Consider the following 14883-nt stretch of genomic DNA (forward strand, 5'->3'; position numbering starts at 1 on the left):
CAAGGGGGAGAAATGGAAATGAGAGTGACAAGGGGGAGATGGAAATGAGAGTGACAAGGAGGGGAATGGAAATGAGAGTGACAAGGAGGGGAATGTAAATGACAGTGACAGGGGGGGTGGGAATGTAAATGAGAGTGACAAGGGGGGGGGGAAATGAGAGTGACAAGGGGGAGATGGAAATGAGAGTGACAAGGAGGGGAATGGAAATGAGAGTGACAAGGAGGGGAATGTAAATGACAGTGACAGGGGGGTGGGAATGTAAATGAGAGTGACAAGGGGGGGGGATGGAATTGAGAGTGACAAGGGGGGGAATGGAAATGAGAGTGACAAGGGGGGAATGGAAATGAGAGTGACAAGGGGGGGAATGGAAATGAGAGTGACAAGGGGGGGAATGGAAATGAGAGTGACAAGGGGGAGGGGATGGAAATGAGAGTGACACGGGGGGAATAAAAATGAGAGTGACAAGGGGGAATGGAAATGAGAGTGACAAGGGGGGAATGGAAATGAGAGTGACAAGGGGGATGGAGGAAATGAGAGTGACAAGGGGGTGGAGGAAATGAGAGTGACAAGGGGGAGAAATGGAAATGAGAGTGACAAGGGGGAGATGGAAATGAGAGTGACAAGGAGGGGAATGGAAATGAGAGTGACAAGGAGGGGAATGGAAATGAGAGTGACAGGATGGTTGGAATGTAAATGAGAGTGACAAGGGGGGGATGGAAATGAGAGTGACAAGGGGGGGAATGGAAATGAGAGTGACAAGGGGGGGGAATGAAAATGAGAGTGACAAGGGGGGAATGGAAATGAGAGTGACAAGGGGGGAATGGAAATGAGAGTGACAAGGGGGGAATGGAAATGAGAGTGACAAGGGGGGAATGGAAATGAGAGTGACAAGGGGGATTGAGGAAATGAGAGTGACAAGGGGGAGAAATGGAAATGAGAGTGACAAGGGGGAGAAATGGAAATGAGAGTGACAAGGGGGAGATGGAAATGATATTGACAAGGAGGGGAATGTAAATGAGAGTGACAAGGAGGGGAATGTAAATGAGAGTGACAGGGGGGTGGGAATGTAAATGAGAGTGACAAGGGGGGGGGTGGAAATAAGAGTGACAAGGGGGGGAATGGAAATCAGAGTAACAAGGGGGAATGGAAATGAGAGTGACAAGGGGGGGAATGGAAATGAGAGTGACAAGGGGGGGAATGGAAATGAGAGTGACAAGGGGGGGGGGAATGGAAATGAGAGTGACAAGGGGGGGAATGGAAATGAGAGTGACAAGGGGGGAATGGAAATGAGAGTGACAAGGGGGATGGAGGAAATGAGAGTGACAAGGGGGTGGAGGAATGAAAGTGACAAGGGGGAGAAATGGAAATGAGAGTGACAAGGGGGAGATGGAAATGAGAGTGACAAGGAGGGGAATGGAAATGAGAGTGACAAGGAGGGGAATGTAAATGACAGTGACAGGGGGGTGGGAATGTAAATGAGAGTGACAAGGGGGGGGGAATGAGAGTGACAAGGGGGAGATGGAAATGAGAGTGACAAGGAGGGGAATGGAAATGAGAGTGACAAGGAGGGGAATGTAAATGACAGTGACAGGGGGGTGGGAATGTAAATGAGAGTGACAAGGGGGGGGATGGAATTGAGAGTGACAAGGGGGGGGAATGGAAATGAGAGTGACAAGGGGGGGAATGGAAATGAGAGTGACAAGGGGGGGAATGGAAATGAGAGTGACAAGGGGGGGAATGGAAATGAGAGTGACAAGGGGGAGGGGATGGAAATGAGAGTGACACGGGGGGAATAAAAATGAGAGTGACAAGGGGGAATGGAAATGAGAGTGACAAGGGGGGAATGGAAATGAGAGTGACAAGGGGGATGGAGGAAATGAGAGTGACAAGGGGGTGGAGGAAATGAGAGTGACAAGGGGGAGAAATGGAAATGAGAGTGACAAGGGGGAGATGGAAATGAGAGTGACAAGGAGGGGAATGGAAATGAGAGTGACAAGGAGGGGAATGTAAATGAGAGTGACAGGATGGTTGGAATGTAAATGAGAGTGACAAGGGGGGGGGATGGAAATGAGAGTGACAAGGGGGGAATGGAAATGAGAGTGACAAGGGGGGGGAATGAAAATGAGAGTGACAAGGGGGGAATGGAAATGAGAGTGACAAGGGGGGGAATGGAAATGAGAGTGACAAGGGGGGAATGGAAATGAGAGTGACAAGGGGGGAATGGAAATGAGAGTGACAAGGGGGGAATGGAAATGAGAGTGACAAGGGGGATTGAGGAAATGAGAGTGACAAGGGGGAGAAATGGAAATGAGAGTGACAAGGGGGAGAAATGGAAATGAGAGTGACAAGGGGGAGATGGAAATGATATTGACAAGGAGGGGAATGTAAATGAGAGTGACAAGGAGGGGAATGTAAATGAGAGTGACAGGGGGGTGGGAATGTAAATGAGAGTGACAAGGGGGGGGTGGAAATAAGAGTGACAAGGGGGGGAATGGAAATCAGAGTAACAAGGGGGAATGGAAATGAGAGTGACAAGGGGGGGAATGGAAATGAGAGTGACAAGGGGGGGAATGGAAATGAGAGTGACAAGGGGGGGGGAATGGAAATGAGAGTGACAAGGGGGGAATGGAAATGAGAGTGACAAGTGGGGGAATGGAAATCAGTGACAAGGGGGAGGGGATGGAAATGAGAGTGACACGGCGGGAATGAAAATGAGAGTGACAAGGGGGGAATGGAAATGAGAGTGACAAGGGGGATGGAGGAAATGAGAGTGACAAGGGGGATGGAGGAAATGAGAGTGACAAGGGGGTGGAGGAAATGAGAGTGACAAGGGGGAGAAATGGAAATGAGAGTGACAAGGGGGAGATGGAAATGAGAGTGACAAGGAGGGGAATGTAAATGAGAGTGACAAGGAGGGGAATGTAAATGAGAGTGACAGGGGGGTGGGAATGTAAATGAGAGTGACAAGGTGGGGGGGATGGAAATAAGAGTGACAAGGGGGGAATGAAAATAAGAGTAACAAGGGGGGAATGGAAATGAGAATGACAAAGGGGGTGGAGGAAATGAGAGTGACAAGGGGGTGGAGGAAATTAGAGTGACAAGGGGGAGAAATGGAAATGAGAGTGACATGGGGGGGAGGAATTGAGAGTGACAAGGGGAGATGGAAATGAGAGTGGAAAGGAGGGGAATGGAAATGAGAGTGACAAGGGGGGGAATGGAAATGAGAGTGACAAGGGGGGAATGGAAATGAGTGTGACAAGGGGGGGAATGGAAATCAGTGACAAGGGGGAGGGGATGGAAATGAGAGTGACACGGGGGGAATGAAAATGAGAGTGACAAGGGGGGAATGGAAAAGAGAGTGACAAGGGGGGAATTTAAATGAGAGTGACAAGGGGGATGGAGGAAATGAGAGTGACAAGGAGGGGAATGTAAATGAGAGTGACAGGGGGGTGGGAATGTAAATGAGAGTGACAATGGGGGGGTGGAAATAAGAGTGACAAGGGGGGGAATGGAAATAAGAATAACAAGGGGGGAATGGAAATGAGAGTGACAAAGGGAGTGGAGGAAATGAGAGTGACAAGGGGGTGGAGGAAATTAGAGTGACAAGGGGGAGAAATGGAAATGAGAGTGACAAGGGGGGGAGGAATTGAGAGTGACAAGGGGAGATGGAAATGAGAGTGGAAAGGAGGGGAATGGAAATGAGAGTGACAAGGGGGTAATGGAAATGAGAGTGACAAGGGGGGAATGGAAATGAGAGTGACAAGGGGGGGAATGGAAATCAGTGACAAGGGGGAGGGGACGGAAATGAGAGTGACACGGGGGGAATGAAAATGAGAGTGACAAGGGGGGAATGGAAAAGAGAGTGACAAGGGGGGAATGGAAATGAGAGTGACAAGGGGGATGGAGGAAATGAGAGTGACAAGGGGGTGGAGGAAATGAGAGTGACAAGGGGGAGAAATGGAAATGAGAGTGACAAGGGGGAGATGGAAATGAGAGTGACAAGGAGGGGAATGTAAATGAGAGTGACAAGGAGGGGAATGTAAATGAGAGTGACAGGGGGGTGGGAATGTAAATGAGAGTGACAAGGGGGGGGGGATGGAAATAAGAGTGACAAGGGGGGGAATGGAAATAAGAGTAACAAGGGGGGAATGGAAATGAGTGACAAAGGGGGTGGAGGAAATGAGAGTGACAAGGGGGGGGAGGAAATTAGAGTGACAAGGGGGAGAAATGGAAATGAGAGTGACAAGGGGGGGAGGAATTGAGAGTGACAAGGGGAGATGGAAATGAGAGTGGAAAGGAGGGGAATGGAAATGAGAGTGACAAGGGGGGGAATGGAAATGAGAGTGACAAGGGGGGAATGGAAATGAGAGTGACAAGGGGGGGAATGGAAATCAGTGACAAGGGGGAGGGGATGGAAATGAGAGTGACACGGGGGGAATGAAAATGAGAGTGAAAAGGGGGGAATGGAAAAGAGAGTGACAAGGGGGGAATGGAAATGAGAGTGACAAGGGGGATGGAGGAAATGAGAGTGACAAGGGGGTGGAGGAAATGAGAGTGACAAGGGGGAGAAATGGAAATGAGAGTGACAAGGGGGAGATGGAAATGAGAGTGACAAGGAGGGGAATGTAAATGAGAGTGACAAGGAGGGGAATGTAAATGAGAGTGACAGGGGGGTGGGAATGTAAATGAGAGTGACAAGGGGGGGGATGGAAATAAGAGTGACAAGGGGGGGAATGGAAATAAGAGTAACAAGGGGGGAATGGAAATGAGAGTGACAAAGGGGGTGGAGGAAATGAGAGTGACAAGGGGGTGGAGGAAATTAGAGTGACAAGGGGGAGAAATGGAAATGAGAGTGACAAGGGGGGGAGGAATTGAGAGTGACAAGGGGAGATGGAAATGAGTGTGGCAAGGAGGGGAATGGAAATGAGAGTGACAAGGGGTGGGGAATGGAAATGAGAGTGACAAGGGAGGGGGGAATGGAAATGAGAGTGACAAGGGGGGGGGTGGAAATGAGAGTGACAAGGGGGGCAATGGAAATTAGAGAGACAAGGGAGGGGGAGGTAGAATGAGATTGACAAGGGAGGGGAGGAGAAGAGAGTGACATGGGAGTCCCCAGATCCAGACCAAGAGCCAGACTACAGCCAGAGACCAGATCATGTTATTGGCCTGGTGGTAAGTAGACAATTCAATATGTTTATTATGTAATTGTTTAGTTATTAATACTACATTGGAAACTAATTTACCTCACATTTAGGGTCCATTCACACATCTGTGTGTGTTTTGCGGATTTTCAAAACACGGACAGTGTCAATGTGCGTTCCGCATTTTGCGGACCGCACATTGCTGGCACTAAGAGAATATGCCTATTCTTGTCCGCTATTGTGGACAAGAATAGGACATGTTCTATTTTTTTCAGGATCGGAATTGCGGATGTATGGGTCCGCAATTCCGTTCCGCAAAAAGAGACAGCTACAAGAAGCTTGATTAACCGTAAGGGAAGCATAGCAGTTCTTTTAATTTAAAAGCTGAGAAAGGGGTGGAACATATGTGATGTCTGATAAGGGGGGGGCGCGGCAATTTTTATCTTGCCTAGGGCGGCAAAAATCCTTGCACCGGCCCTGCTTAGGCTGCTTACTTACAGTTTGCATGATTGCTCAGTCCCTGCAACCTCCGGCTCTCCACTGGTTCAGGCCCACCCAGCTCCCGCCCACCACTGACAGCGGCGGAGAGAGTGAGGGAGGAGACGCCGATTCTGTGGCCCCAAACCCCGACCCAGGCCGACTGCATTGCTGTCTGCGGCCCCAGACCCAGGCAGGGCGGCTGCTGGAGGCGCGGGTGGCAGTTTAGTGTCGTGGGTGTCGGCACGAACAGGAGTCAGGAGGCAGAGCAGCACCAGGCAGGAAAAGGAAACAAAAGGAAAAAGGTAATTTTTAATTTATTTCATTTTTAAATCAAAAAGATTGAATTGGCCAATTAGGGGAACAGGAACAGGGAAGGAAGGGGCCAGGCCAGGCTGCGCTGCCCATGTGTGGACTAGGGCGGCGGCGGCCGCGGGCACTGGCAGCCTGGCTGTCACGACCGTCACTGGCAATTTTACTTGCATCCCAGTTCTCTAAAGGGGCATGGCCAGGGGAGAGGGGGTGAGTTCCACCACCTTTTCTCTGAGAAAAAAAGCCCTGCCTATCACCCTCCACTGGAACCTATCAGCTACACTATATTACAATCTAACCTACACTGACTATCTCCCACTAACTATCTGTGTTTATTTATATTTATACATATATACACACACTAACTAACTAACTAACTAACTAACTATCTAATGTAATTACATAGTAAAGCACAGAGCACAGCAATGACACTGCTGTCTCTCTCAGAACTCCAGAAAAATCCAGAAAATGGCTGCTGGCGAGGTTCTCATATAGTAAGTTGTAGGCAACTTTCCTATTAGTTGCTAGGGATGTTGCTAAGCTCAGATAAAGACATTGCAGCCTTATCATTGGCCCACAAGCAAGAAGGGAGGTTAATGATGAAAAAAAAAAATCTAGAATATTCCAGAATACGAATATATAGCACTATATTCTAAATCTTCGCAAATTCTCAAAGCGGCAATATTCACGATTAAAATTCGTGATTCAAATATTTGCGCCTAACACTAATCATGTCTTCTGTCCCCTCGCCAATAATATTTCTCAGCATCCCCTCCAGGATGTGAAGGAGTGGAATGACATCATTCATCCTGTGGTTCTTCTAACTGACAAATAAAGTGGCCTCCTCAAAGGGCCTGAGCAAAATGCATGTGTCATGCATGAGCTGCCACTCCCCTTTATGGCTCAGTTCGCCCAGGCTAATGAGGTGCAAAACCACATGAGAACTCCTAGCTTTGCATACAGTTGGTGATATAATGGAGGACCACTGTGAACTGTGCCTAGAGGAGAGGGCGAGGACAAGGTGGAGGATGAGGAGGCAGAGGAGGACATTGGCGCCGAGACAGCATTGCCAATACCTGACCAAGTTGCTTGTGTGCCTGGGCCAGAACAACATTTACCCAATGGGCTGTGAATGACATATATTGTCCTTGACCATAGTTACAACTCCATATGTCAGCGCTGGCGTGAACTCTTCCAGACATGGAGAGGCCCATGGACTGACCTCTCGCAACACGTGTTCCCACCTGACTGTCATTATTGGTAGTTACATGCCTAAAGGAGTCCACAACGGATCTTTCCTACAAGTCTGTACTGGCCTATAATTGCTGACTGTCCTAGAAAAGGTCATTATTGCTATAAAGGGGAGCAGAGCCGATTCCTACCACTACTTGACTAACAGACGGAGCAGCAAAAGTAAGAGGCATGTTCAGGACAGGTGAGTAGTGTTGATCACGAATATTCGAATTGCGAATTTTAATTGCGAATATCGGCACTTCGAGAATTTGCGAATATTTAGAATATCGCAAAATATATTGGTAATTGCGAATATTAGATTTTTTTTAATTACTGTTCATGCAAATTGTTTATGCAAAAATTTTATGCAAATTTTATGCGAATTTTGACAATCAAGAAAATAATGCCTGGAGATCACAAATTCGCAAATTCTCGAAATATTGCCCCTGCCGCTCATCACTACAGGTGAGGGCGTAGAGGCAGTTCCTGGGTTATGCCAACTAAGCGTGGTGTCAGAGGAACCCACAGATTCATGGCTGTGTGTATTTTTTGTAACTGTAAAAGATTGTGAAGAGCAAATCAACCATTCCAGTACAGCAAGATTATTGGTCAAAACACCACCGCTGGATGACAGTGGTAGCTCTGGCCTGTTGCTGTGGCTGCTACCACTACCCCTTCTTCTGTTTCTATTTGTGATAGCTACAGCATCATTTTTGCCACTGCACGTTCCTTTGGAGGGCCCAGGCAACTTTCTGTTGGCCATACTGTATAACGACTGTATCGGTAACAGAACAGATTTGTTATGAATTTTTGGTACACTGCACAGTTACATACATGGTGACAAATTACACTTGCCGGTTACAGTGACCTGTAATGCTGACACACAGTAGCCCTACAACTAACAGAACGGATTAGCGATGAATATTGGTGCACTGCACTGTTATGTACACTGCGATAAATTAGACTTGCCGGTTACAGTGGTCTGTAATACTGATGCACAGTTACTCTACAGCTAACAGGATGGATTAACTATGAATATTGATACACTTACTTATGTACATGGCGATAAATTATACCTGCCTATAATACTGAAGGCACAGTAACTCTACAGCTAACAGAATAGATTAGCTATGACTCTTACTGCACAGTTATGTACACAGCGATAAATTGTAGCAGAGTCTGTAGTTTAGCAGTCTCCTACACTCTCACTGAACTCTCCCTGCAGTCTCCCTACACTCTCCCTCTCTAGTATTGTCCTACATTATCTGTTAACAGTTTGCTGCAACACTGTCTCTAGTGCATGAGCATCTTGTCACATCTCTCCCTATGTTCAGCTCAAAGGAAAATGGTGGCGACTGAGCAGCATCAGGGTTTTATAGGCCTCTGCCAAACCCTGTGACATTACAGAAGGATAGCTACCTGTGAATTGGCTGACTGCATGGCATTATGGGTGATCTCGCTTTCCCAGGCTTGTCTCTTCTACACTTACTTTCACTTTCTAACATGTGCAGCTGCCATTTTAGGAAAACGAATTTGCTACGATGAAGCGTGAGGAAATTCGGATGTAGCTCAGCAGTCTCCTATGGTCTCCCTCCCTCTCCCTATGTTCAGATCACAGGAAAATGGCGGCGACCACACAGGATCAGGTTTTTATAGGGCTCTGCCTAGCTGTGACATTACAGGGACACTACCTGTGGATTGGCCGTCTGCATGGCATTGTGAGTGATAATTAATTACCTAATTAACATATCAATGCCGCAGGGCTTTGTCATCTCACAATTACACCACTACCCAATAATCCCTGGCTCTCAGATTTTATATCTACATTAATTTTAGATCTACATTCATGCGTCTATAGAGGTCACCTCTTTTACAAAACATTTTGAATTCATCAAATTACAAATTGATAACTTTTACTGACCATGGTATTTTTCATATTTTCAATTAAGCTAATTTAGCACTAGCAGAGTAAAAATGTTTTTGCGTAGCATATGTAGAATAATTGTCAACGTGCATCTTCATAAAGAAAAATTGCAACTGCCAGAACAAAACTCATTTGCAAGCAAATAATCAGGAAACTCCACATTTTACATGTCATCTTGGTTGATTTTTCTCTCACCCTTCATCCAATTTATATTGTAATGTAGCTTTTATTGTTTCTATCAAAATAACAGCTGCAATGATAACAAAACAAAGCCGGTGATTTGTGGTTTAGAATTATGCACAGATATAAAGTTGAGCAGAAATTAAGATGTTATCCTAACCTCTCTTTTTAGGAATAAAATATATCTTCAGATATGACAAGTTTTAATCTTAATTTTTTTTTGTCTTAATTCTGTGTAGATTCACACAGAAGCTAGCTCCCATTGTTTTCAATGAGATTCCGCACTGTCATTCATAAGGCCGTATAATATTTCTGTGCACATTTCCAAACTGGGTTAAGAAAGAATATGAGTGAATGGGACTGAATCCATCGGGCAGCAAACATCAGAAGGCCAGCATTGGTTTTCTGCTGAGGATATTTCCTTTTGAAAATACACTCTGAACATACGCTTAGTCCACTCATTCCCATTATTCCACCAAGGAACAACCTTACTACTGGTGCTTAACCAATAGGATAAGGTTTTTCTTGACTGGTCTCCCATTAGAGACAAAATGTTGTCTGTTTCCAGAATGTATAGTTGTAAAAAGAACTAATCTGTTTGGGGAGGAGAAAGGTTTCCAAGTAGTGAGAAAATGTCTATTTTTTGGGGGATCAGGGCTCTAGCTCTATACACTGTTGAGAGTGCAGAGATGCAGCTGCAACCAAGGGTAATATGCTTGAACTAATGTTGTATAAAACATGGCAAAGTTATTAGGCTGTTGCCCACACAGAACACTAGAGAGCAGTGTATGCTATTATTTAACTATGCATACTTATGGGGTCATTTATCAAACTGGTATAAAGTAGAACTGGCTTATTTGCCAATAGCAACAATCAGATTCCACCTTTCATTTTGACAGCTCCTTTGGAAATTGAGAGGTGGAATCTGATGGGTTGGTATAGGCAACTAATCCAGTTCTAAATGACCCCATTAGTCTGTAACCCAGTACAGTAAAACTAGCTATGTCTAGTTTTAGTTCTCAGAGTGTGATTTGGTCTCCACACTGAAGGTATCCATAAATGGCAGTACCATGTATAGGACAGCTGCTAATATTTCTTTGTGTTGTAGCTAAGTGTTGATGGAAACTACTTGTGTTTCTTTAGAGTAATTGCTACATTATAAGCGGGAGGAACATGGGGTCAATTGATTGTCTATGCATCCATGCACTGTGCTCTTTGGTTCTATTAATGATGTAAGGTAAGATGTCACATTCTTATAAAGAAGATCCACAAGGACCTATGCTGGAAGAATAGTAAGTGCACCCATGACATCCTGATCCTGCTCAGTCACCACCATTTTCCTTTAGCATTCTATGAATGGTAAAGGAGCACTAGCAACTGAAGCTTGTGTAATCCATTCCTCTTAAAAAGGTGATGTTCCTGAAGTTGGAGAATGGCCAGTGTTGTACCTATCTTTAAAAAGCGTAGCCGAGAGGAAGCCCGAAACTATACCAGTGAGCTTAACATCTGTAGTTGTGACCATTATGGAAACCATCCTAGAAAAGTTGATAATTGACCACTTAAAAAACAACAATTTATTGGACCCAAAACAACATGGCTTTACTGGGGGTCAATCATATCAAACTAATCTTATTGATTTATTTGACTATGTCACAAAAGTGTTGGATTTTGGCAAAGCCTTTGATACAGTTCCACATAATGAGCTGATAGATAAATTACTGAAGATTGGAATTAATCTGGATAGTTCAGGGGATCTGCAGTTGGTCATGGGATAGTTATCCCATGTTGTTGTTAATGGGGTACATTCTGAGGAGAGACTAGTTACAAGTGTTGTAACTAAAGGATCCATCCCAGGTCCTATTCTTTTTAATATCTTTGTAGGCAACATAAGTGAAGGTTTAGTATGTAAGGTTTGTTTGCTGATGACACAAAAGTGTGTAATAGGGTTCACACCAAATGTAAAATAATGCACTTGGGGAGAAGGAACTCTCAGTCTGAACATTTATTGACAGCTCTGTGGACAGTCTGCAAGGACTTCAGAAAAGATGGTTTTAGGTGTCCCGATTTCAGACAGCTTCAAAATGAGTGCACAGTGTGGACAGGCAGCAGGGAAAGCAAGTAGGGTGCTTGGCTGTATAGCTAGAGATATAGCCAGCAGCAAGAGAGAAATTGTAATCCCACTGTATAAAGCGCTAGTGAGACCACATCTGGAATTCTGTATCCAGTTCTGGAGACCACACCTACAAAAAATACAGATAAAATGGAACAGGTGCAGAGACAGGCTACAAAAATGATGGAGGGTCTTAAGCATAAAACATACCACGAAAGACTAAAATAACTTAGGGGGTCATTTACTTACAGATATACACCAGTTGTACGTCTTTCTGTCTTTTCCCTGCTCACGTCAGGTCTAAAAAAGGGGGAGTGGCGCAGGCGGGAAAGGGAGCGGGCCAGCAGTTTTATACAAAAATATGAAAAAAAATGGTCTAAATTTAACCCCTTCACGACTGCAATACGTTTATATACGTGATATTTGCACATGCCCCGTGCAGCTATCACATCTATAAACGTCAAACCAGCTCTTTAATCCAAGCGTTGCAAAGCGCTTGGATTAAAGCTTCTGCCTGAGCACTGCTGCTGTCACGGACAGCATACAGTTCAGTAATGCCGGCAAGGGACCAATCAAAGTTGCCCCTTGCCGGCAATCAATCCGATTGGTTAGTCTGTGCAGACTAACCAATCGGATCGCGGCAGTGAAAAAATGCCAGTTTCAGGCTCGGATCTTTGCTCTGCAGATCAGAGCCTGAAATCAGGTAGTGTCTCTGTGCCCCCGATCTGTGCCCCCGATCTGTGCGCCTCCAACACCCCCCTGTCCGCGCCTGCCCCTGATGCAGTTCCCCCTGCCCCATCCATATTTATGTAGTCTGCCCCTGATGCGGTCCGCCTCCTCCCCGCCCCATACATTCATCCTGCCCCCATTTGCTCCTGCCTCTCGGTGTTGGCCGTATCCCCCCCGCCTTTCCAGCACTGCCCCCTTTGCCCCCTTGCCGTGCGGTCCCCCTGCTGTGTGTGATGGCGGCAGCTCCATTCCTGAGCTGCCGCCATCAGCAGCGAGTGTCAGCTCTATGCTGACACTCAGCTGTAACCCCATAGATGCCGCGGTTGCGGCATCCATGAGGTTAATAGAGGGAGGGAACTCCCTCTCTCAATCATCGGGGCTGCCGCCCTGTGATGGCAGCGCCCGATGGTTGCCATGACAACTGGACGCTTTGCAAAAGCGTCCAGTGTTGTCACCTACAGGGCATCTAAAGAGCAAGAGCATTGCAAAGTATAGTACAGCCATCAGCCCAACTGGATCTTCATGATCCAAGAGGGACTTGATAAAAAAAAGAAAGTGAAAAAATTAAAAATAAAAAAATAAAAAAAATGAATATAAACATTTTTTTTTGCCTTTTCCTATGAAAAAAATAGAATAAAATACACATATTAGGTGTCTCTGCGTCTGTAACGACCGTCACATTATAGACCCCGTCCGATAAACCCCCCCAAAAAAACGGTGCCAAAACAGCTATTTTTGTCACCTTACATCACAAAAAGTGCAACAGCAAGCGATCAAAAAGGCTTATGACCCCCAAAATAGTACCAATCAAACGTCACCTCATCCCCCCAAAAATGATACCCTATTTAAGACAATCGCCCAAAAAATAAAAAAGCTATGGCTCTCAGACTATGGAGACACAAAAAATGTTTTGGGGTTTCAGAAATGCTATTATTGTGTAAAACTTTATTAAATAAGAAAAAGTATACATATTAGGTATTGCCACATCCGTAACGATCTGCTCTATAAAACTATCACATGACCTAACTCCTCAGATGAACGCTGTAAAAATAAATAAATGAAAACTGTTCCAAAACAGCCAATTTTTGGGTCACCTTGCCCCATAAAGTGTAATAATGAATGATCAAAAAATCCTATGTACCCAAAAATGGTACCAATAAAAACCTCCACACTTTCTGCAAAAAACTGAACCCCTGCACAAGACAATCGGCAGAAAAGTAAAAAAAAAAAACATATGGCGTTCAGAAAACCAATCCAGCAAAATCTGCCTTCCCTAAACCGTATGGCATTCCTTTCCTTCTGCACCCTGCCGTGTGCATGTACAGCAGGCACGACCACATGTAGAGTGTTTCTGTAAACCGCGGAATCCGGGTAATAAATATTGAGTTTTGTTTGGCTTTTAACCCTCAATGTGTTAAAGAAAAACAATGTAATAAAATGGAAAATCTGCCCAAAAAGTGAAATTTTGAAATTTCATCTTCATTTTCCTTTAATTCTTGTGGAACGCCTAATGGGTTAACAAAGTTTGTAAAATCAGTTTTGAATACTTTGAGGGGTGTATTTTCTAGAATGGGGTCATTTATGGGGGTATCCACTATGTAGGCCCCACAAAGTGACTTCAGACCTGAACTGATCCTTAAAAAGTGGGTTTTGGAAATTTTCTAAAAAAAATTAAGAATTGCTTCTAAGCCTTCTAACGTCCTAAAAAAATAAAAATAAACATTTCCCATATGTCTACTTTATGTTGGCATCATTTTGGAAATGTCAAGTAATAAATATTTTATTAGGTATCACTTTCTGTTTTAAAAGCAGAGAAATTGAAATTTGGAAAATTGTGAATTTTTCAAAATTTTGGGTACATTTTGGATTTTTTCATAAATAAAGGTGAAATATATTGACTCACATTTATGACTATCATAAAGTGCAATGTGTCACGAGAAAACAATCTCAGAATGGCTTGGATAAATTAAAGTGTTCCAAAGTTATTACCACATAAATTGACGCATGTCAGATTTGTACATTTTGACCTGGACAGTAGGGCATCAATGACCCTTGGTAATGAAAGGGTTAAGCAAGCAAGGAAGTTGGCTTACATTTAGACCGGCGGTGGATACGCCAAAGTTATGTAGAGGCCAGCACCTCTACATAACTTCGGCAGATCCACCGCCAGAGCAAAGGGTTATTTAGACCAGCGTCTGAAACGCCAATCTTACTGAATTACCCTCTTAATCTTTATAGCCTTAATAAGGTTCAGGAGGGGAGTGTTCCCAATAAGAAGCTAGACATAAGAACAAGGTGACACAATCTGAAATTAGCTGGGGCTTAGATCAGGAGCCATGTTAATAAATATTATTTTACTGAAAAAGAGCAGATGTGGCTGGGAAATCTACAGTAAGTGAATTTAAACATACCTGGGATGAACACATTCCTATCATAAGCCATCAATCTTCTCTGTTTCTATATAAGCTTTGGTCCTTCAGGGATATATTTCTCAACCATGCAATGCTTTACCAGCAGAAGGCTGGATTAAAGGGGGGTACCCAGGGCATGCTTCCAGGGCCTTCACCACTAAACTGTAAGTAGGGACCTTCACCACCAGATCTGTGTCTTCCCTCTGCTCCCCCATATAACCCCTAGCAGGCTGTGTTTCCAATGCTCTTTTCTGTTCCTTCTGTCCCCTCACCCAGAGACAGGACCCTTTATGTCCCTTAAACACTTCTCACAAAGCATGGCCAATTCTTGACTCCCCCTAACCCTCACAGACCCTAACAAATAAT

Source organism: Bufo gargarizans, chromosome 5 (assembly GCF_014858855.1).
Source record: "Bufo gargarizans isolate SCDJY-AF-19 chromosome 5, ASM1485885v1, whole genome shotgun sequence".
NCBI classification, from domain to species: domain Eukaryota; kingdom Metazoa; phylum Chordata; class Amphibia; order Anura; family Bufonidae; genus Bufo; species Bufo gargarizans.